Source organism: Rattus norvegicus, chromosome 8 (assembly GCF_036323735.1).
Source record: "Rattus norvegicus strain BN/NHsdMcwi chromosome 8, GRCr8, whole genome shotgun sequence".
NCBI classification, from domain to species: Eukaryota; Metazoa; Chordata; class Mammalia; order Rodentia; family Muridae; genus Rattus; species Rattus norvegicus.
Window position 1 is genome coordinate 78,097,553 of NC_086026.1, and position 22,159 is coordinate 78,119,711.

General features: G+C 42.7%; 1 long non-coding RNA gene across 1 annotated transcript; it reads right to left on the minus strand.

Annotated features, from left to right (window-relative positions):
* Positions 1 to 316: 316 nt before the first annotated feature.
* On the minus strand, positions 317 to 2,603 carry LOC134479977 (uncharacterized). The gene is made up of 2 exons (XR_010054052.1): positions 2,454 to 2,603; positions 317 to 491 (listed from the first exon to the last, which is right to left on the minus strand). It is a non-coding gene; the product is annotated as an uncharacterized LOC134479977 (long non-coding RNA).
* Between the last annotated feature and the right edge of the window lie 19,556 nt (positions 2,604 to 22,159).

Sequence of the window (22,159 nt, forward strand, 5' to 3'; positions counted from 1 at the left end):
ATTAGCAGCAGGTGTTTCAGACCTTGGAACCATTAGAGTGGTGGTTCTCCACCTTCCTAATGCTGAGACCCTTTATACAGTTCCTCATGTGATGACTCCCCAACCATAAAATTATTTTCATTGCTATTTTATAACCATGATTTTCTATTGTTTTGAGATATAATGTAAATATTTAATATGCGGGATATTTAATATATAATCCCCATGAAAGGGTATTCACTCCCCCAATGAGGTTGTGACCCACAGGTTGAGAACCGCTGGCCTAGACCATTTTCCTTTGGAGGAACCACATTGATTTGGGGGTCAGATAATGGAGCTTAGAAATCACAATGGACTTTTATTTATAGTGAAAGAGTGACCAGAAAGGAAAGGGGTCTACCAAATTCCCTTTCTCCATTTGTGCAGTCTGAAGTGGACAGTCTTCTGGTAAGGAACAGGCTCTGGCAGGGAGGCTCAGGAGCAGCCGCTGCCATGGTGACTGAGGTCATCACCTGAGAAGAATGAGTTGTGGTGAGGCAGAGGCACCTGTCATAAACAGTAGCCCCCTCCCCTGGGTGTGGACACAGACCATTCCCTGGTGGCATGTGTCTGTGACTAAAACCAGCTCCTGGCTAGCAGTATTTCATAATTATGTTGTATAACCCGAGTCTTCTAGACTACAAGTCCACATGCAAGTTGGAAAATAAAACAGTCTATCAGGAAAACAATTAGCTGCAATTTGATAATATAGTTGAAATGTCCACAAGATAAACAAGGTGTTAGAGAAAATGCTACCCTTTAGAAAAATATAGATGATACAAAATTGACTATTTTATAAATGAAACATTTATTGAGGCCTCACCCAGTGCAGGTATTGTTCAGAATGTTTTCCTGCAATGTCTTGCTTGTCATCTTTAAAGAGTCCCATGAGCTTGGCACAAGCTTTAGGTCCACTTTAGAGATGAGAAAAACAATGCTTGGAGAAGTAGGTGACTCGGGGAGTAATTTGCCCAAAGTAGCAGGAGTGAGATACAAACCAGTATGACAAAGCAGACAGTTCTTTCTGTCATCCTCAGGGAGTAGTACTCTTTGCAGAGTAGGTGACAGGGGTTGAACTAGTTCATCCCTCTGAGTGCCATTTAAAAACACCAAGAGCAGCAATGCAGCAGACCTAAAGAGTTATTGCCAGACTTACAAAGAGGAAATGGGGGCTGGAGAGATAGCTCAGCAGGTAAGAGCACACACTGCTCTTGAAGACCCAAGTTTGGCTTCCAGAACTTATGCTAAGCAGCTGACAACCACCTCTTACTTCTGCACCAGGGAATCTGATGCCCTTTTCTGGCCTTTGGGGACAGTTTCATGTCCATGCACAGACCCCTTCCCCACCCCAGACACACATATACATAATTAAAGTAAGTCTTTAAAAAGAGACAATGAGTATAACGTTAACTTATCAGACAGAAAAGTGGCAGTTACTATTGCGAATTTGGAATAAAGATTCCAAGGAAAAGGCTCAGTCAGCGAACTGGTCAGTAGACAAGCATGAGGATCTGAGTTCAATTCCTGGAACACACCTAAAAGCCAGCCATACCTGTAATCCCAGCACTGAGGAAGCAGAGACAATAGGATCCTTGGGGCTTGCTGGCTAGCTAGTCTAGCTGAGCAGATGAGCTGCTTCCTCAAAAACAAAAGTAAAGAGTGATGGAGAAAGACACTTGATGTCCACCTTCCTCCACCACCACTGCCACCAATGCCAGTTTCAGTAAATCACTTTAGGTTTTCTGTTGCTACCCCTTCCCTTTATTTTAATTATCATAAAACAAATGCCTTTGTAGTGGTTGTGGCAGTGGCAGGGATGGTGACAGGAGGGCGATAACAGCAATGGCAGTGACTCATGTGGAAATGACATGGAACTTTCTATATATCAAGACATAAAGAAAAGAGAATTTTCATTGTTCTCCCTGGCTTAGAAAATGATCTTAGGAATGACACAGAACCGGGGGACAGTTGCCAGTTAACACTGCTTTCTGTGATCGATACCTGGTAGATACTAATATAAGAGGCTGCTGATGGTGGTAGGTATGGAACCTTTCCAGGAAGTCTGGCTTTTAATTTTTAGTTCCCTGAGAATATTTTGATCTTATTTAATCCTCAACCCAACTCTACCCCTTCCTTACCCACCCAACTTTGCATTCTCTCTTTTTTGTTCTTTAAAGTCAAGTCCAATTTAGACTTTTATTTATTTATTTATTTATTTATTTATAGCCACTCATGATCCACCTACCCCATCATGACTTCTTTCTTCTTCTTCCTCTCCTTCCTGGTCCCTGCCTGAGACCCCAAATCTGGAACCTGAAGCCCTGCCTCCCTCTCTTCTGCCCAGCTACAGGCTGTAACAATCTTTAATAACCAATCAGGAATAACTTGGGGCAAGGTTTACACAACAAAAACGGTATACATGAGGATTCACTCACCTTGGAGCATCCAGATCTTGGGGTGCAGAATTTGGCATTCGAGTACGAGCAGCACCATACCACCCCTCTACATGGTAGTCAACCTGTGATAGCCATACCTTTAAAGAGAACTAATTCTGCCTCTCCCATAAGCTATCAATTGCCAATATCTCCTTAGTTAAGGTTAAAATTTTATGCTCACCTCCCTTCTTAATGTGAGATATTTTTCTGACTTGAGCTTGTGCACGCTGTCATAATTGCTTTGAGTTCATATACTCAACATCCAAGGCTATGTCAGAATGCTCTGTTTTTGGCTCTTACAATCATTCCAACCCCACTTCTGAAACCATTCCCGAGTGTTGGGAGAGGAGGAAGGGGTTGTGATATAGGTGTTCAATTTAGAGTTGAGCATTCCATGGTTTTCATTCGCTGTACCTTGGCCAATGGTAGACCCCATTGTTAATTTCCTTCTACCACAAAAAGGAGCTTCTATGATTAAAATTAAGAAATGCATGTATCTATGTGCATAGCAATGACTCATTAGAAATTGGTTTAATATTATGTTCCCTTGGCAGAATAATAGTAATAAGTTCTCCCCTAAGACCTGTATGGCCACAGGTTCTTTGCTGCAGTAATGGTAGCAGGTATGGATTTCATCTTGTGGAGTGAGCCTTAAATTCAATCAGAAAGTTGTTGGTTACACTCATGCTAACTATGCCACTATTACTTCTTTTTTTTTTTTTATTAACTTGAGTATTTCTTATATACATTTCGAGTGTTATTCCCTTTCCCGGTTTCCGGGCAAATATCCCCCTCCCCCTCCCCTTCTTTATGGGTATTCCCCTCCCCATCCTCCCCCCATTGCCGCCCTCCCCCCAACAATCTAGTTCACTGGGGGTTCATTCTTGGCAGGACCCAGGGCTTCCCCTTCCACTGGTGCTCTTACTAGGCTATTCATTGCTACCTATGAGGTCAGAGTCCAGGGTCAGTCCATGTATAGTCTTTAGGTAGTGGCTTAGTCCCTGGAAGCTCTGGTTGCTTGTCATTGTTGTTCATATGGGGTCTCGAGCCCCTTCAAGCTCTTCCAATCCTTTCTCTGATTCCTTCAACGGGGGTCCTGTTCTCAGTTCAGTGGTTTGCTGCTGGTATTCACCTCTGTATTTGCTGTATTCTGGCTGTGTCTCTCAGGAGCGATCTACATCCGGCTCCTGTCAGCCTGCACTTCTGTGCTTCATCCATCTTGTCTAATTGGATGGCTGTATATGTATGGGTCACATGTGGGGCAGGCTCTGAATGGGTGTTCCTTCTGTCTCTGTTTTAATCTTTGCCTCTCTCTTCCCTGCCAAGGGTATTCTTGTTCCCCTTTTAAAGAAGGAGTGAAGCATTCACATTTTGATCATCCGTCTTGAGTTTCATTTGTTCTAGGCATCCAGGGTAAATCAAGCATTTGGGCTAATAGCCACTTATCAATGAGTGCATACCATGTGTGTTTTCCTGTGATTGGGTTACCTCACTCAGGATATTTTCCAGTTCCAACCATTTGCCTACGGATTTCATAAAGTCATTGTTTTTGATAGCTGAGTAATATTCCATTGTGTAGATGTACCACATTTTCTGTATCCATTCCTCTGTTGAAGGGCATCTGGGTTCTTTCCAGCTTCTGGCTATTATAAATAAGGCTGTGATGAACATAGTGGAGCACGTGTCTTTTTTATATGTTGGGGCATCTTTTGGGTATATGCCCAAGAGAGGTATAGCTGGATCCTCAGGCAGTTCAATCTCCAATTTTCTGAGGAACCTCCAGACTGATTTCCAGAATGGTTGTACCAGTCTGCAATCCCACCAACAATGGAGGAGTGTTCCTCTTTCTCCGCATCCTCGCCAGCATCTGCTGTCACCGGAGATTTTGATCTTAGCCATTCTCACTGGTGTGAGGTGAAATCTCAGGGTTGTTTTGATTTGCGTTTCCCTTATGACTAAAGATGTTGAACATTTCTTTAGGTGTTTCTCAGCCATTCAGCATTCCTCAGCTGTGAATACTTTGTTTAGCTCTGAACCCCATTTTTTAATAGGGTTATTTGTCTCCCTGCGGTCTAACTTCTTGAGCTCTTTGTATATTTTGGATATAAGGCCTCTATCTGTTGTAGGATTGGTAAAGATCTTTTCCCAATCTGTTGGTTGCCGATTTGTCCTAACCACAGTGTCCTTTGCCTTACAGAAGCTTTGCAGTTTTATGAGATCCCATTTGTCGATTCGTGATCTTAGAGCATAAGCCATTGGTGTTTTGTTCAAGAAATTTTCTCCAGTGCCCATGTGTTCCAGATGTTTCCCTAGTTTTTCTTCTATTAGTTTGAGTGTATCTGGTTTGATGTGGAGGTCCTTGATCCACTTGGACTTAAGCTTTGTACAGGGTGATAAGCATGGATCGATCTGCATTCTTCTACATGTTGACCTCCAGTTGAACCAGCACCATTTGCTGAAAATGCTATCTTTTTTCCATTGGATGGTTTTGGCTCCTTTGTCAAAAATCAAGTGCCCATAGGTGTGTGGGTTCATTTCTGGGTCTTCAATTCTGTTCCATTGGTCTATCTGTCTGTCTCTGTACCAATACCATGCAGTTTTTATCACTATTGCTCTGTAATACTGCTTGAGTTCAGGGATAGTGATTCCCCCTGAAGTCCTTTTACTGTTGAGGATAGTTTTAGCTATCCTGGGTTTTTTGTTATTCCAGATGAATTTGCAAATTGTTCTGTCTAACTCTTTGAAGAATTGGATTGGTATTTTGATGGGGATTGCATTGAATCTGTAGATCGCTTTTGGTAAAATGGCCATTTTTACTATATTAATCCTGCCAATCCATGAGCATGGGAGATCTTTCCATCTTCTGAGGTCTTCTTCAATTTCTTTCTTCAGAGCCTTGAAGTTCTTATTGTAAAAATCTTTTACTTGCTTGGTTAAAGTCACACCGAGGTACTTTATATTATTTGGGTCTATTATGAAGGGTGTCGATTCCCTAATTTCTTTCTCGGCTTGTTTCTCTTTTGTGTAGAGGAAGGCTACTGATTTATTTGAGTTAATTTTATACCCAGCCACTTTGCTGAAGTTGTTTATCAGCTTCAGTAGTTCTCTGGTGGAACTTTTGGGATCACTTAAATATACTATCATATCATCTGCAAATAGTGATATTTTGACTCCTTCTTTTCCGATCTGTATCCCCTTGACCTCCTTTTGTTGTCTGATTGCTCTGGCTAGAACTTCAAGAACTATATTGAATAAGTAGGGAGAGAGTGGGCAGCCTTCTCTAGTCCCTGATTTTAGTGGGATTGCTTCAAGTTTCTCTCCATTTAGTTTAATGTTAGCAACTGGTTTGCTGTATATGGCTTTTACTATGTTTAGGTATGGGCCTTGAATTCCTATTCTTTCCAGGACTTTTATCATGAAGGGGTGTTGAATTTTGTCAAATGCTTTCTCAGCATCTAATGAAATGATCATGTGGTTTTGTTCTTTCAGTTTGTTTATATAATGGATCACGTTGATGGTTTTCCGTATATTAAACCATCCCTGCGTGCCTGGGATGAAGCCTACTTGATCATGGTGGATGATTGTTTTGATGGGCCTTGGATTCGGTTTGCCAGAATTTTATTGAGTATTTTTGCGTCGATATTCATAAGGGAAATTGGTCTGAAGTTCTCTTTCTTTGTTGGGTCTTTGTGTGGTTTAGGTATAAGAGTAATTGTGGCTTCATAGAAGGAATTCAGTAGTGCTCCATCTGTTTCAATTTTGTGGAATAGTTTGGATAATATTGGTATGAGGTCTTCTATGAAGGTCTGATAGAATTCTGCACTAAACCTGTCTGGACCTGGGCTCATTAAAGGTTGGGAGACCTTTAATGACTGCTTCTATTTCCTTAGGAGTTATGGGGTTGTTTAACTGGTTTATCTGTTCCTGATTTAACTTCTGTACCTGGTATCTGTCTAGGAAATTGTCCATTTCCTGCAGATTTTCATGTTTTGTTGAATATAAGCTTTTATAGTAAGATCTGATGACTTTTTGAATTTCCTCTGAATCTGTAGTTATGTCTCCCTTTTCATTTCTGATTTTGTTCATTTGGATACACTCTCTGTGTCCTCTCGTTAGTCTGGGTAAGGGTTTATCTATCTTGTTGATTTTCTCAAAGAACCAACTTTTGGTTCTGTTGATTCTTTCTATGGTCCTTTTTGTTTCTACTTGGTTGATTTCAGCTTTGAGTTTGATTATTTCCTGCCTTCTACTCCTCCTAGGTGTATATGCTTCTTTTTGTTCTAGAGTTTTTAGGTGTGCTGTCAAGCTGCTGACATATGCTCTTTCCTGTTTCTTTCTGCAGGCACTCAGCGCTATGAGTTTTCCTCTTAGCACAGCTTTCATTGTGTCCCATAAGTTTGGGTATGTTGTACCTTCATTTTCATTAAATTCTAAAAAGTCTTTAATTTCTTTCTTTATTTCTTCCTTGACCAGGTTATCATTGCGTAGAGAATGGTTCAATTTCCACGTATATGTGAGCATTCTTCCCTTATTGTTATTGAAGACCAGTTTTAGGCCGTGGTGGTCCGATAGCATGCATGGGATTATTTCTATCTTTCTGTACCTGTTGAGGCCCGTTTTTTGACCAATTATATGGTCAATTTTGGAGAAAGTACCATGAGGAGCTGAGAAGAAGGTATATCCTTTTGCTTTAGGATAGAATGTCCTATAAATATCTGTTAAGTCCATTTGGCTCATGACTTCTCTTAGTCTGTCTACGTCTCTGTTTAATTTCTGTTTCCATGATCTGTCCATTGATGAGAGTGGGGTGTTGAAGTCTCCTACTATTATTGTGTGAGGTGCAATGTGTGTTTTGAGCTTTAGTAAGGTTTCTTTTACGTATGTAGGTGCCCTTGTATTTGGGGCATAGATATTTAGGATTGAGAGTTCATCTTGGTGGATTTTTCCTTTGATGAATATGAAGTGTCCTTCCTTATCTTTTTTGATGAATTTTAGTTGAAAATTGATTTTATTTGATATTAGAATGGCTACTCCAGCTTGCTTCTTCTGACCATTTGCTTGGAAAGTTGTTTTCCAGCCTTTCACTCTGAGGTAGTGTCTGTCTTTGTCTCCAAGGTGTGTTTCCTGTAGGCAGCAGAATGCAGGGTCCTCGTTGCGTATCCAGTTTGTTAATCTATGTCTTTTTATTGGGGAGTTGAGGCCATTGATGTTGAGAGATATTAAGGAATAGTGATTATTGCTTCCTGTTATATTCATATTTGGATGTGAGGTTATGTTTGTGTGCTTTTCTTCTCTTTGTTTTGTTGCCAAGATGATTAGTTTCTTGCTTCTTCTAGGGTATAGCTTGCCTCCTTATGTTAGGCTTTACCATTTATTATCCTTTGTAGTGCTGGATTTGTAGAAAGATATTGTGTAAATTTGGTTTTGTCATGGAATATCTTGGTTTCTCCATCTATGTTAATTGAGAGTTTTGCAGGGTACAGTAACCTGGGCTGGCATTTGTGTTCTCTTAGGGTCTGTATGACATCTGTCCAGGATCTTCTGGCTTTCATAGTTTCTGGCGAAAAGTCTGGTGTAATTCTGATAGGTCTGCCTTTATATGTTACTTGACCTTTTTCCCTTACTGCTTTTAATATTCTTTCTTTATTTTGTGCATTTGGTGTTTTGACTATTATGTGACGGGAGGTGTTTCTTTTCTGGTCTAATCTATTTGGAGTTCTGTAGGCTTCTTGTATGCCTATGGGTATCTCTTTTTTTAGTTAGGGAAGTTTTCTTCTATGATTTTGTTGAAGATATTTACTGGTCCTTTGAGCTGGGAGTCTTCACTCTCTTCTATATCTATTATCCTTAGGTTTGATCTTCTCATTGAGTCCTGGATTTCCTGTATGTTTTGGACCAGTAGCTTTTTCTGCTTTACATTATCTTTGACAGTTGAGTCAATGATTTCTATGGAATCTTCTGCTCCTGAGATTCTCTCTTCCATCTCTTGTATTCTGTTGGTGAAGCTCGTATCTACAGCTCCTTGTCTCTTCTTTTGGTTTTCTATATCCAGGGTTGTTTCCATGTGTTCTTTCTTGATTGCTTCTATTTCCATTTTTAATTCCTTCAACTGTTTGATTGTGTTTTCCTGGAATTCTTTCAGGGATTTTTGTGACTCCTCTCTATGGGCTTCTACTTGTTTATTTATGATTTCCTGGAATCCTTTCAGGGATTTTTGTGACTCCTCTCTATGGGCTTCTACTTGTTTATTTATGACTTCCTGGAATTCTTTCAGGCATTTTTGCGATTCCTCTCTGTAGGCTTCTACTTGTTCTCTAAGGGAGTTCTTCATGTCTTTCTTGAAGTCCTCCAGCATCATGATCAAATATGATTTTGAAACTAGATCTTGCTTTTCTGGTGTGTTTGGACATTCCCTGTTTGCTTTGGTGGGAGAATTGGGCTCCGATGATGCCATGTAGTCTTGGTTTCTGTTGCTTGGGTTCCTGCGCTTGCCTCTCGCCATCAGATTATCTCTAGTGTTACTTTGTTCTGCTATTTCTGACAGTGGCTAGACTGTCCTATAAGCCTGTGTCAGGAGTGCTGTAGACCTGTTTTCCTGTTTTCTTTCAGCCAGTTATGGGGACAGAGTGTTCTGCTTTCGGGTGTGTAGTTTTTCCTATCTACAGGTCTTCAGCTGTTCCTGTGGGCCTGTGTCTGGTGTTCACCAGGCAGGTCACTTGCATCAGAAAAGTTGGTCTTACCTGTGGTCCCGAGGCTCAAGTTTGCTCGTGGGGTGCTGCCTACAAGCTCTTCGCGGCGGCATCAACCAGGAAGTTCTGCGCCGCCTTTCTGGGATCCTCCGTGCACCAGGGTTCCAGATGGCGTTTGGTGTTTTCCTCTGGCATCAGAGATGTGTGTAGAGTGCAGACTCTTCTGGTTTCCCAGGCGTGTCTGCCTCTCTGTAGGTTTAGCTCTCCCTCCCACGGGATTTGGGTGCAGAGAACTGTTTATCCGGTCTGTCCCTTCAGGTTCTGGCGGTGTCTCAGGCGCAGGGGTCCTGCCGCTCCTGGGCCCTCCCCCAGGGGAACCCAGAGGCTGTATACAGTTTCCTCTTGGGCCAGGGATGTGGGCAGGGGTGGGCAGTGTTGGTGGTCTCTTCTGCTCTGCAGCCTCAGGAGTGCCCGCCTGACCAGGCGGTGAGGTCTCTCTTTCACAGGGTCTGGGAGCAGAGAGCTCACCAATATTACTTCAATGGGAAGGTCTCGCTAGGCTAGTTGTGAAGGTTGGCTTTTTTTTTTTTTTTTGTGACCATGTTTATCATTTTAGGAAAGTTTTGATCTATTAAAGTGATACCATGCGAGTATGCACAGGGCTCTGCTGCCTTGGTAGATAGTCTATTTGATGAGTTAACATTTTTCTATCAGCAAATGGAAAGACGCCACAGAGAATTTTTCTTAGGGTGGAGGAGTTGTAGACCCACACCTTCCCCAAAGCCATACCTTCTTCTGACTCTCTATATTCAAAGAAAGAAGGAATGCTCTAAGAGTATTGCATTCTATGAGAAAGGGGCATATGAGACCATAAATCAAGGAAGAGATGTGGTCAAGAAGCACAATCTAAACATCAGGGGGACAGCACAGGGAAGGGAGAAACAGGTTGAAATTCAGTTGAGCAACTACCCTCATTGATTTTGCTAGGTAGGAGACAACCTACCGTTGGTTTCTGTGGCCCCAAGGAGCAGAAGTAGAATGAACAATCAAAAGCTACCCACTGACTGATCTACCATAGAAGGCAGGAGTCATCTGCTCAGCACGAGATACTTAGGTGATATTCTGAAAAGCTAACTCATGGTCTCATTTCCATGACTGTAACATGTGTGAGTCAAAGATAGGATATGAGAGATCAGTCACTGGGAGACGATGGAAGCAGAAATATCTCTCTCTTCTGTTAGTCCTTGGGAAATGGTGTGGAAATGTAGAGCTCTGCCACCGATGCCCTGGGTTCAAGTCCAGCTGCCCCTGTGGTAAAGGTGAGTGTTTTCTCTTGGCATCAGTGATGTGTGCTTTGCATGTACCAGTCCCTCTTGCTCAACACCTCGGGTCTATTTCAATGACTGCCACACTTAGAATCCCTTACTCCTTTTGGAGTTTAGACAACAGATCATGGGAAAAGAGGGGATAGGGTGTTTCTGTTGCCCAAGTTCCTCTCACACTCTATCCTCGCTGAGTGACTCATCTTGGAAGCGTCCATCACCTCAGCAGTCCTCAGGGACACACTTCCTTCCATGACATAGCTCATATCTCTGTTCTCAGAGAACGCCAGTGCTGGTGGATGGTGGCCAATGCACCATTCTTAGTTGGATTTCTTAGGAATAAATAACTCCTTGATTAAACATTAAACTCCTCTTAGTTTTTGGTTCTTTTTTTTTTTTCGGAGCTGGGGACCGAACCCAGGGCCTTGCGCTTCCTAGGCAAGCGCTCTACCGCTGAGCTAAATCCCCAACCCCTCTTAGTTTTATACAAATTGGTTTTATACAAACTGGTGACCATTGCTTTCTGGTAGGGATCCTGATAAATACTAGGTTCAAGAAGATGGGCAGTTTCTGACACATAGTGAGCAGTAAACATTAAACATTATTTAACCAATGGCAATAGCCCTAATAATAAAAAATGTAGTATAAACCCCAAAGGAAATAAATAAGCAGTTTTATTAATCTCCACATATGCCGTCCTAGAGTGTTCCATTCTTTCTGTTGACCCATTTTCTTATTGGAAAAGAAACAGCTACAAACACTGATTTCACTTGAGGAGATATAAAAATAATAATAATAAAAACAGTGGTGATTATGAAAGGAAAAGGAAGACCAGCACTGTGTAGTAATTTCTTGGGTTTGAGCACCTACCTTAACATGGAGTCCATCAGTCAGGAGAGGAGAGAGACAATGGGGAAGGTTACTGAGAAGGAGAGCCCTGGGGCAGTGAGTAGGTAAGAAGAGCTACTCCAGACTTAAGCAAGAAAGGACTCCTTAGTAAGCCATCCCTGTATTATGGGATGTGATAATCTGAACCTAACCTGCACTGTGCTTGTAAAGTAAACTTTTGATGGGACGCAAAGAGACTCAATTGCTGACACTTTGGAAAGAAGCCAGAAACATCATTGTATACTAAGTGTAGGACCAGAGGGGTTTCTGCTCCTGTTATGAGTGGGAGAGCCCCTGGTGGTGTGAGCAGTCCGGGATGAACAGTGCTGCCTTGAAGGTGCATCCCTGTCACTGCACAAAGTACACATTGTAAGTACACAAAGACCAACATCTCAAGTGGGGAGAGATGTGGTAACTGGGCTGGAAGGAAATAGTTGACTAGGTTAGACCTGGTAAGCAGTGTAACAGATCTCCCTCCAGCACAGAGCAGGGTGGTTGAGTCGTTTACAAATGTGCGTGAAGGCTATAGAGAAAAGGCAGTGAGCCACAGCCAGCCCAACTGGCCTGGGCACAGAAGATTGTGCATGATCCTTCCCAGCTCTATCTTGAGTGACACCACATGGGCCGCTTGAACTTGGCCGTGGAGGAAGCAGTCTGGAAATCATCACAAAGACAGGCAACACTACAGATGTGCCTCTCGTTGTCTTTCCTGTTTCAGTTGGTGGTAGAGCAGCCAGCTCTTCTAGTAGATTCCCTAAAGAATCACCCTAGGGCTCTGTACAGGGAACTAGAGAAGCCAGCATTTTCCAGAATCTTCAGACAAAGGCAGGAGGGCAGGGCCTTGTCATGGAACTGAAGTCTTCCACAGGGAGGCTAATAGGACCCATGGTAACTCCCCAGAAAGGGAGCCAGGAAACCAAGTGTTTACCAGACATTCTTCCTATGGTGCTCCCCAGAGACTAAACCTAAAGAGAAGCTGGTGGAGAGAATTCCTGGGGCTCTCCTTCCTGAGTCTCAAGGGGAATTCACAGATAAAGCAATTCCTGCATGAGAGAAAAATCAATGCAAATCTTGTCCTTCTGAACTCTGCATCCCTCCCAACAGGAGTCTATGATCAGAGGCAGCAGGCTTTTTCCAAAGTCTAAGAGTTCTGGGAGGTGTTTGGGTGTTTGAAGGAAGGGCAGGACACCTTGGAATTCCGGGAAGGAAAACCGGTTAGCTTGCCTGGGTCTGATGCTGCTCAGCCCAGCGTCTTCTTAGGAATTTCACCAAGCACTCCAACCCCCACAAGCTCTGGAAACACAGCCCTTGAAGCCCTTGGAATTCATAATGAATCTCTGTTCTTTGGCTTCTGTTATTTAGCACATTTCAGACTAGAGGGGAAACATAAACATTTCCATGCCACATCTAATACAATTATAAGGTCATTACACATTCTGGAGCACAAAACAGCTGCTCCAAGGATCCTTATTAGAACCGAGCAGAGCTTTATTTGTTTGGGACCAAAAAATTCATTTAAATTATGATTTAATGAGACTGTTAAGTGTTCATCACCAAGTGACTACTTATTAAAGCTGCATGGGGCTTGGCTGTTTGAGATCCTGAGAGGTTAGATGAACTTTTCTTCCTATCTCTGCCTTACACAGACAGACAGACAGACAGACAGATAGACACACACAGAAAGAGAGAGAGAGATCCATACATTTTAATCCAAACAATATTTTCTCCTATCTTAAAAATAACTTTATAAATATAAATAGACAACTTCAAATTTTTATGGCTTAGTTGACTTGTTAGTCAAATATACAAGGAGTCTATGCAAAGCTTTTTGGCTATTGAGGACTGGGAGATGAAAAGTACTTGCTGTCCAAGCATGAGGGTCTGAGGCTGTATCCCCAGTATCCACAGGAAAAGGGGGACATGATGCTATACACCTGCAGCCCCAATTCTGGAGAGGCAGAGACAGGAGGATCCCTGAGGGTGGTTGACAGTAGAGCCAAATTGGTGATCTCTAGATTTAGAGAGTCTTTGTCTCTTAAAACCAAGGTGGAGGGGTTGGGGATTTAGCTCAGTGGTAGAGCGCTTGCCTAGGAAGCGCAAGGCCCTGGGTTCGGTCCCCAGCTCCGGAAAAAAAAAAAAAAACCAAGGTGGAAAGTTGACCTCTGGCTTACACACACACACACACACACACACACACACACACACAGAGAGAGAGAGAGAGAGAGAGAGAGAGAGAGGAGAGAAAGAGAGGTACACATGCACATAACCCCCCCCCCCACACACACACACAAATAAATAAACCGTCATTGGCTTTTAGAGCTGAGTGTAGCAGTGCACGCCTATTGTCCCAGCAATTAGAAGACAGGAGGAGGAGGATCAAGAGAGTTCAAGTTCATCCTCAGCTACAGAGTATGTTCAAGGCCAGCCTAGACTACAGGAGACTCTATCACAACTCTCTTTCTCTCCAAAGGTGAAGGACTAAGGGATGCATTGGGATTGCAGCCCACCAAAAGATGAATTGCACCAAACTAAATATCCCGAGCTCTGATGGAACTTAGAGTGTATCTTATCGGGTTAAGAAATGCTCTGTGTCACCCTGTTTTCTGGGTGAGGGGTGGAGGCGAAGGGAGGATTTTGTCTGCTGACCTACCAGTGATCTGATCCAGATGTGTCATTCTGTCAGCCTGCAAGACTGTAGCAGTTAATCCGCCAGGCATTTATAATAATTGCTGTATCCTGCTGCAGCCGTACTGTGACACAGTGTATCCCTGGAATTCATAAGTAGGTTGTTTAAATGCAAAATAATTATTAAGCACTCATTCTTGGAATTCATCCTGAGATAAGTAGCCCTTAAGAAAATGTCTAATACAAAATGACATTTGGGTTTTAGAATATCTAACCTTTTGTATTAATGGTCTCCCAAGGTGTTTTACATAGTAATTGGATGGTAGTGTGGTGAGTATTTCGGTAAGTGAAATGGCTCTTGGGACCCAAGTGGAGGCTTAGCTATTCTTGGATTTCAAGTTCAGGTTCATTGACTATGGGGAGGGGTGGTGGGATGCCAGGCTGTTTAAAAGTAGCTCAGGGCCTTCTAGAAGCTGCATTGAAAAATGTCGGGACACAGAAGGAGCCTCAGAGGCAAAAGAATAACCCCACTTTGTGGTATATGAGGAACCCTGGTACTGAGATGAGTTAGAGGTTTGGCTGAGGCTGGAACCCAGGAGATGTTCCACACAGAATCTCAACACCAAGTTGAGTTAGATAGAGGCTTAAGCAAGCCTGGAATCCAAAGGACTTTCTGCAGACACCACTTCAAGTTTCACATATCAGATCCACTAGGTCCTAGCTGGGGAGCTGAGAGCAGGTGGCTTAGAATTACCCGGGGTTGAATTTCTCTGCATGTAAAATGAGCCATTATATCTGCAAGGTCTAAGATGGGAAATAAGAATAAAGCAACCAATATGGCAGCCAGAACATAGTAGGAGCTTCATAAATAGCAACAATGGTAAATCTGAGCGGCTGGAGCTCTCTCCGGCCTGCACATTTTTAGTATTGATCTGCATCACTCAGCAGATTAGTACTCTGTTTTATGATTACAAGTTATAATTAGGCAAAGATGACTCACCCAACTTCCCGTGTTCAATTCTCAGCACTCCGGCAGCACATCAAGAAACAAATCGCAAATCAAAATGCAATTAAATGCTGACTAGATACTACACAGAAAGTACACGATTTATTGTCTCACGGAATATCATATTGGACTAGTAAATCGATCTCATGTCCGTGCTGAGGCTGGATCTCTGGCGAGGATAAGAAAAAAGATTAATAGAATGTTAATGTGAAGCTCTGGGTGGGAGAAGGTCTTAAATTACAGTGGACAAGTATCACACAGCATGGCTCACCGGCAGCGAGCAGAGAGACGGCTTAATCAAGTCGACCGCGTAACAAACGCACCTTTTGTGTGTGTTAAGCCTGCAAACAAGTATGTTTTTCGCTTAGATCACCACTGCCCAATTTTGGTAAGTTCTTATTGAGCCTTTCTGGAAAAACAGGAGTAATTATTAATTTTTACCAAAGAAGTCGCAGGCAGAGAATTATTTGAGATGCGTCTCCCTGGTGTGAGTAGAATATGAGTCAACTCATTTTGAAATCAATCTACAAGTAAAATGTTCAGGAACACATCTGCTAGGTAGAGCAGAGTCTGACAGTATCCAGCAGTGAAAGTGACAGTTATATGCTCACTTTTAAAATGGATAAAATTATGTGAATAGGGAACCTAATTGTATATTTTAGAAAGACCGTGTAAGTATTTAAATCCGGTATTTTAAAAGAATGACATTTTAAATTTCTTAATCAGTGTTTGGAATTACTTGGTATTTACAGACTTACTTGGGTTGCATTTTCGAGATGCAAGGTATACCTGTTCACAGTTATCATGGCAGCTAGACCAAAGATGGGGACTCACAAGCACAAAATGGAGTTGTGAAATTGAGACATACAAGGGACTTAGTTTAACCCTTGACAACTTTAATAGACTGATATGGAATTGTCACCAACCCAGAACTGAGAAAATAAAGCAATTTAGCTTTATTTCATGGTGGTGTACACCTATGACCCCAGCAATCCAGAGGTAGAGGCAAGTGACAAGGTGTTCAAGACTAAGCTAGACCTGAGCCAGTTTCCTACCACTTACCATTCAGATAATTTTTCCACTAGATAGGATACCCCACTCTGGACATTGCTCTACTAGCACATTATATTCCATTGAGATATATATATATATATATATATATATATATATATATATATATATATATATATATATATATATCGAGTCTTAATGAAGTAGGGGGGGAATGGGGGAGAAAAACAGAAAAAGAAATGAAGTAATGTATACAAGCGTTAAAGGTTAATTTATGGCAAAGGGGCTGGCTTCCTACACTTTTTATAAAGATGATTTTACTTTTAATTGTGTGTCTGTGTCTGTGTGCACACATGTGCACATGTGTGTGCACTTGTGTAGGTATGTCTACATGAGTGTATTCACCAGTGGAGACTAGAAGTCTCCATATTCTCTAGAAGAAGAGTGATAGACATTTGTAAGCCACTGGGCATGGGTGCTGGGAACTAGACTTGTCTTCTTCAAGAATAGTAAGCACTCCTAACCCCCGAGCCATTTCTTCCACCTCCTAAGAGTTCCTCCCAACAAGCCACTCCTTCCTGGTTCCACTGACCTGCTTCAGCACAGTGGGATATTATTAATCATGACAGCACTCTTCTCATTTGAATTCTGGCTACATCATTCTGACTCAAGATCATCATGGTTTCTCCCAGCCAATGCCTAGTTTAATGACTCTAATATTCCAGAATATTGAGTCTGCATGTGGCTCCGCTCCTTCCTCCTTTGCACTCTTTGTGGCGGGCTCATTGGACTTATTGTGGGTCTCTGTAAAGGGCAGTGTGAGTCTCCACTCCTTCATGCTCCTTGCCTCTTTGCTCTAATGTGCTCTCCCCCACCTAGGTTTCCAAGACCCTATGCAGGCATCACTTTGGAGGACTCTTCCTCACTCTCCTGAGATCCTCTTGAATGCCTTTTCTTTACTTCCCTGGGATTTTCAGACTCCTTTGTTTTCAACTGAATACGTTCCTTCCTGGGAATTCAATCTGTGGACATGCTTCTAGTCAGTAGCTCCACAGTGTTAGGGAAGAGTCACTGTCTCCCTTGGTCCCAGTTCAAGGTCTGATCTATATCAGAAGCTGTATAAATACATGCTAAATCAATACTTGAGTAAGTAATAATGTAATCCAAGGTTCTTTTTTTAAATTTTTTAATCCAAGTTTCCAAAATGTTAAGTCCATATTTTTTATTTTCCAATGTGTCAAAGCATACTAAAACATAATAGCAAGCTATTCCAGCTCCCTTTCCCCAAGATTCCAGTCCTGGAGTTGTAGGGCACATAGGGCCAGAAGGAACAAAGACTAGTTTCAATGGAGCTATATCAGAGATGTCAGATTTCTCCACGGTACTGCTTCGATGAACGCTGGAGAGGAACCCTTCCATACCTCTTCCTGGCTTCTAATGGGTTCCACCAACCTTTGGTTTCTTTGACTGGAAATGGAATCATTCCAGGTTCTGACTGTCTTCAGGTGGGCTTCTTCCCAGTGTGCCTCACTGGGGTAAGGACCCCACTCACTGTTTTCAAGGCCTACCCTAATCTCCTCAACATCTGCAGGTGACCTTACCCTTACACCTCCAGATGACCTTACCTCCACATCTGCATATGGCCTTACTTTCACAGCTATTGAGACACCTGCTAAGGTTCCAGCTGATGTGGGTTTCGAGGGAAACCATTTGTTCCAGAACAGAAGGCATCACCAATCCTTTCTACAGACAGTATAATTTACATGACTACCAAAATCTTTCTTTACTCTCTTCCTAAGCCCGGGTTGGAATGTATGCAGAGTTTGGCAGTCTCAGTTTCAGTTCTTCCACAATATCCCATGATTAGGACCCAAACAACAAACACCAGATCTTTCTGGTACAAATTCCCTAGACCTCAGTCAGCCTCCTACCCATGATGACTCTGTACTAGATAGAACTTCCTTTCTAACAGCACTTTATATCCCACCAACAATGCTGTCAGAGACAGGCTCCCATCCTAGAGCTACTCCAGACTCTTATCTCCATGATATACTCACTGTCCCCTGCATTGTCTTCCTGGCTCTGACCCTGGTTTTGCCGGGTCCTGCAGCTTCAGCTCAAATCCCAGCCCCAGCTCTCTCTGACTAACTCATCTCACCTCACAGATATCTCTGATTCTAACAAAGAAATATTTTTACTGAAGTCATTTTTCCCTTCCTGAAGCCCCCTGGGGCTCTCATTTATAAACTGAAATAGCCCAGATGACAGGCACCAAATGCCTAACACTTTAACATCCCAACCCGTCAGGAGGGAAATATTCATGACCATCGTCCTTTCTCCAAGGCACATCTATTGATCAGTGAACTAGCCTGCCTCCCTCCTGGGCACCTCTTTAAAGTACCTCTAAACACATGAAGCAGGGTACTCAGATATATGTGTGTTAAGTCTCCCTGGGATGCTATCTGGGAAGCAGACACACTTTCCATCTTCCATTAGCATGGTACCTATAGTCCTTTAAAAATGGACCTGCTTATGAATGTGAGGTATAAAATCTATCTGAATAAGCATTTCACCTTAAGGGGAAAAAAAAGCAGCAAATTTCACACCAGTAACTTCCTCCTGTCCCAGGCAATGGGGTGAGATGAGGTCTTGACAAAAATGGTAGGTATTACATAACACTCTCCCATCTTCTTACAGATGCGTGCACAGCTTTAAAATAGAAACAGGAGTGCGGTACATCGTCTGCAGAAACCAACTACGTGAGAGAGGAGAACAACATTCTCTTGCTCACAAATATGAAATTAACAAATAAAAGAAGGAGGGGGAAAAGAGAACACAAGAGTTATCTCTTTGAGCGTCTCAAAATCATCCTGAGAAAGGGTGGTGGCGGCCATTCAATGAGGGCTAAGAGGATACAGGAAGGGTACCTGCGCTCCTTATGTGAAGGGGAACTGTGTTTATGTGAAGACACAGGCTCTTGCAGTCACATTATAAGTTGTACCATCATCAGAAAGGATCGCTGAGGCCATTTTGCTATATTCATTAGTGTCCTCTAAAAATTGAAATCCACCTGGAACCCCAGAACGTGATCCTACTTAGAACTAAGCTCCTTGAAGGAGATAAGCTTTGTAGATATGACATCTTGGGTTGGGGTGGGCCCTGACTACAGTAGGGAGTGTCCCTATAAGAAGCTGTCAGTAGTAGAAAGAGATTGGAGTGACAAAGCAGCAAACCAAGAAACACTGAAGGTTTCAGGAAACTACCTGAAGCTGCAAGGGGACAAGGGAAGATGCTTTCCTTGTGCCTCCTCTAGAGTCTTGCTAACACTTGCTCAAAGGCTTCTCATCTCCAGAACCATGAAAAATTTCATCTCTACCGCTTTAAGAGGCAAAGTTTGTGAAATTTGTTAGGGCAACCACAATACAACCCAAAAAAATTTCTTCCAGGGCACCCTCCTTCATTTTCACTAATTGTTGAGTCACATCCCTCACGTGCACCAGAACTGTCTTCGATGTTTCATACCTTGTGCTCTTCCTGAATATACTACTCATTCCCCAGGTTTGGGAAGCTTTCACACATACCACAGACAGACAGACAGACAGACAGACACACACACACACACACACACACACACACACACACACACACACACACACGAGTACTCATTGTACCCATTGTGTCTGTGTTGAATGCATTCAGCCCAAACAAAATTGCACTGCCTTCTCTATTATTTTCTGGGGTTTGTTCTTAGTGCCAAAATGTAAGTCCAGCCAATGCTGTGAACATGTCTAGGACGTAGCTTGGCATGGTGGAAAGAGGGCTGACTTTTGGAAAAAAAAAAAAAAAAAAAGGAGATCCAATGTATTGGCTAACTATTAGGATTCAGAACTCATTTCCCATTAGCTGTTCACTACTGAGGACCCCACTCTGTGTTTAGACCTCTCATCAGACAGTTGAGATTATCTATGTCCATACCCTCCCTGGGCATGAACAGGGTTAAGATGTACTGCTAAGTCTAGAGACTGGAATACACAATTAGAGTGTTCCTGATGCTGCTCAACAAGGGAGGAGATGGCTGCTACCATGGTCCTGCCAGCCTCAGATCCAGTGCCTTCGCCCCTGCTCTCCATCCTAGCTGCTGCTACCAAAAGATCAGTCAGATGGCAACCCAGTCACTCTCGCTGGTCAGCCATCACCAGCCCTGACCTCTGCTTAGGGTTCCTCCTCCTCCTCTGAGGATGCACGGTATGGTCTCTCCCAGGGTACTATACTATTTGGGAACCTTCACAAAGAACCCCACCCAAAGAGTCTTATTAGTCTGGATCCCATTGATTTTTTTCATTTCTTTTGATTTCTTCTAATACATCTGGCTTTCTCTACTGATTTTTCTGCATTGATATGATTTATATTTTTCTGTCATTTCTAACAATTTAGATCAGGAAGTGGGGAGCTATAATATGGTTTAAATGAGATAATATGTAGAGGGCTCAGTGCAGTTTCCACACATAGAAAGGGCATAGGGGCTTTCTGGGCATAAGTTTTGCTGTATCTACTGACTACTTTGCTACTTGGCTTCCTCTTCTGTGTACATCAGGTCATAATATAGACCTGTCACTCACTTTGTCCCTACCTCCTTCTACTTTTCTCCAGCCACTGCGAACCTTCTCATGACCCTTGGGCAATTTGCTCACTTCCATGACATCATACCTCACTGACTTACCTTCCTTTTCTCTACTGGTCACTCAGTGTCCTCCCTGGCTAAGGGTACGTTGCTTGTCACCACACTTCTTGAGAAACCAAACTCCTTTGTTTCAGACAGAATTCACGACTCATTCCATCAAGGAATAACTAAGGAGTATCACCCTAGGATGGGAGCTGGGGCTGTAGCAGTGAACAAGGGCTCTGCTCTGTGAAACTTTGGTTTTGATGTGTGTCTGGTTGGTTGCTTTATCTGAAAAGGTTTGATGAACCTGAGACACAGGGAGAGCGGAGGGTAGAGGGAGGGGGAGGGAATGACAGAGCTATACTACTACACCAGCTTTGTGTATAAATTCTCAAGTAACGAATTTGAATTTTAAAAGCAGAGCAGGAAGTAAAGACATGGCTATGTGCTCCCCGGGCTCATACAAGTACAGCCATACCCATGACCAGCATTCTCTTCCAGAAGATTAGATGTGGTTCCAGTTTGCTTTTCTGTTGCTGCAACGAACCACTCTGACTGAAAAAGCAGCTTGGCTTGCATTTCCAGGTCACTGTCCATTAACCAATGGGAAATGATAAGCTTACTTAAAATATAATGGGTTTTCGTTTTTCTCAGAGTTTTCTTTTTGCCACCCAAGTGCAGCTCCAGAGCATGAATTCTGTAGAATGCAGTGGACTGTCAGTGCAGAGTATCTGATTGTGGAGGTGATGTTACTTAGCCTTTCCTCCAACTATAGCACACAGTGTTTGGTGCAAAAGCCCCATGAGCTGTGATAATGCCGGTGGGAGTCTTAAAAGCAGGCTTTCCAACTTCTATTTTCCAAGAACACTTGACGCGTGGTAGTGATAGAACCTTGTGATGGCTGGTCTTGGTTGTTAACCTGATATACTTGGAAAAAAAGAATTGCCCTGTGACCAGATTGTCCCATGACCAACTCTGTGGTGAATTTTCTTGAATGTTGATAGATATAGAAGGGTCCATTCCACTGTGGGCAGTACAATCCCTAGGCTGTTTGATAAAAAGGGTAGCCTAAAGTAAACCTGGGAATCAGCAAGCCGATAAGCAGCATTCCTCCGTGGTTCCTGTCTCCAGCTTCCTGCCCTGACTTCCCTCAGTGATGGAATGTGACCTAAAGGTGTGAGCCAAATAAACCCTTTCCTTCCCCCAAGTTGTCTTTGGTCAGAGAAATGTATCACAGCGACAGAAGTGCAAACTGGAGCAGACCTCCATAAATGTATGTAAAGTGCTTGCGCATACATGAAAGGCTAGTTCAGGGTTTAAGCAATTCTCTTGCCTGTAGAACCCATTGTCAAAAACAAGAAAGAAAACGTGTGTATCAGTGTTTGTGATGCAATGTGCAACAGGCTTGTTAATCAATGTTCAGACTGGGTGCTGTCCTCAAAATCACGAACTGACTTCTGCCTAGAAGCCTCTTGGAAGTTTCCTCATTCTGCAAGGGCAGC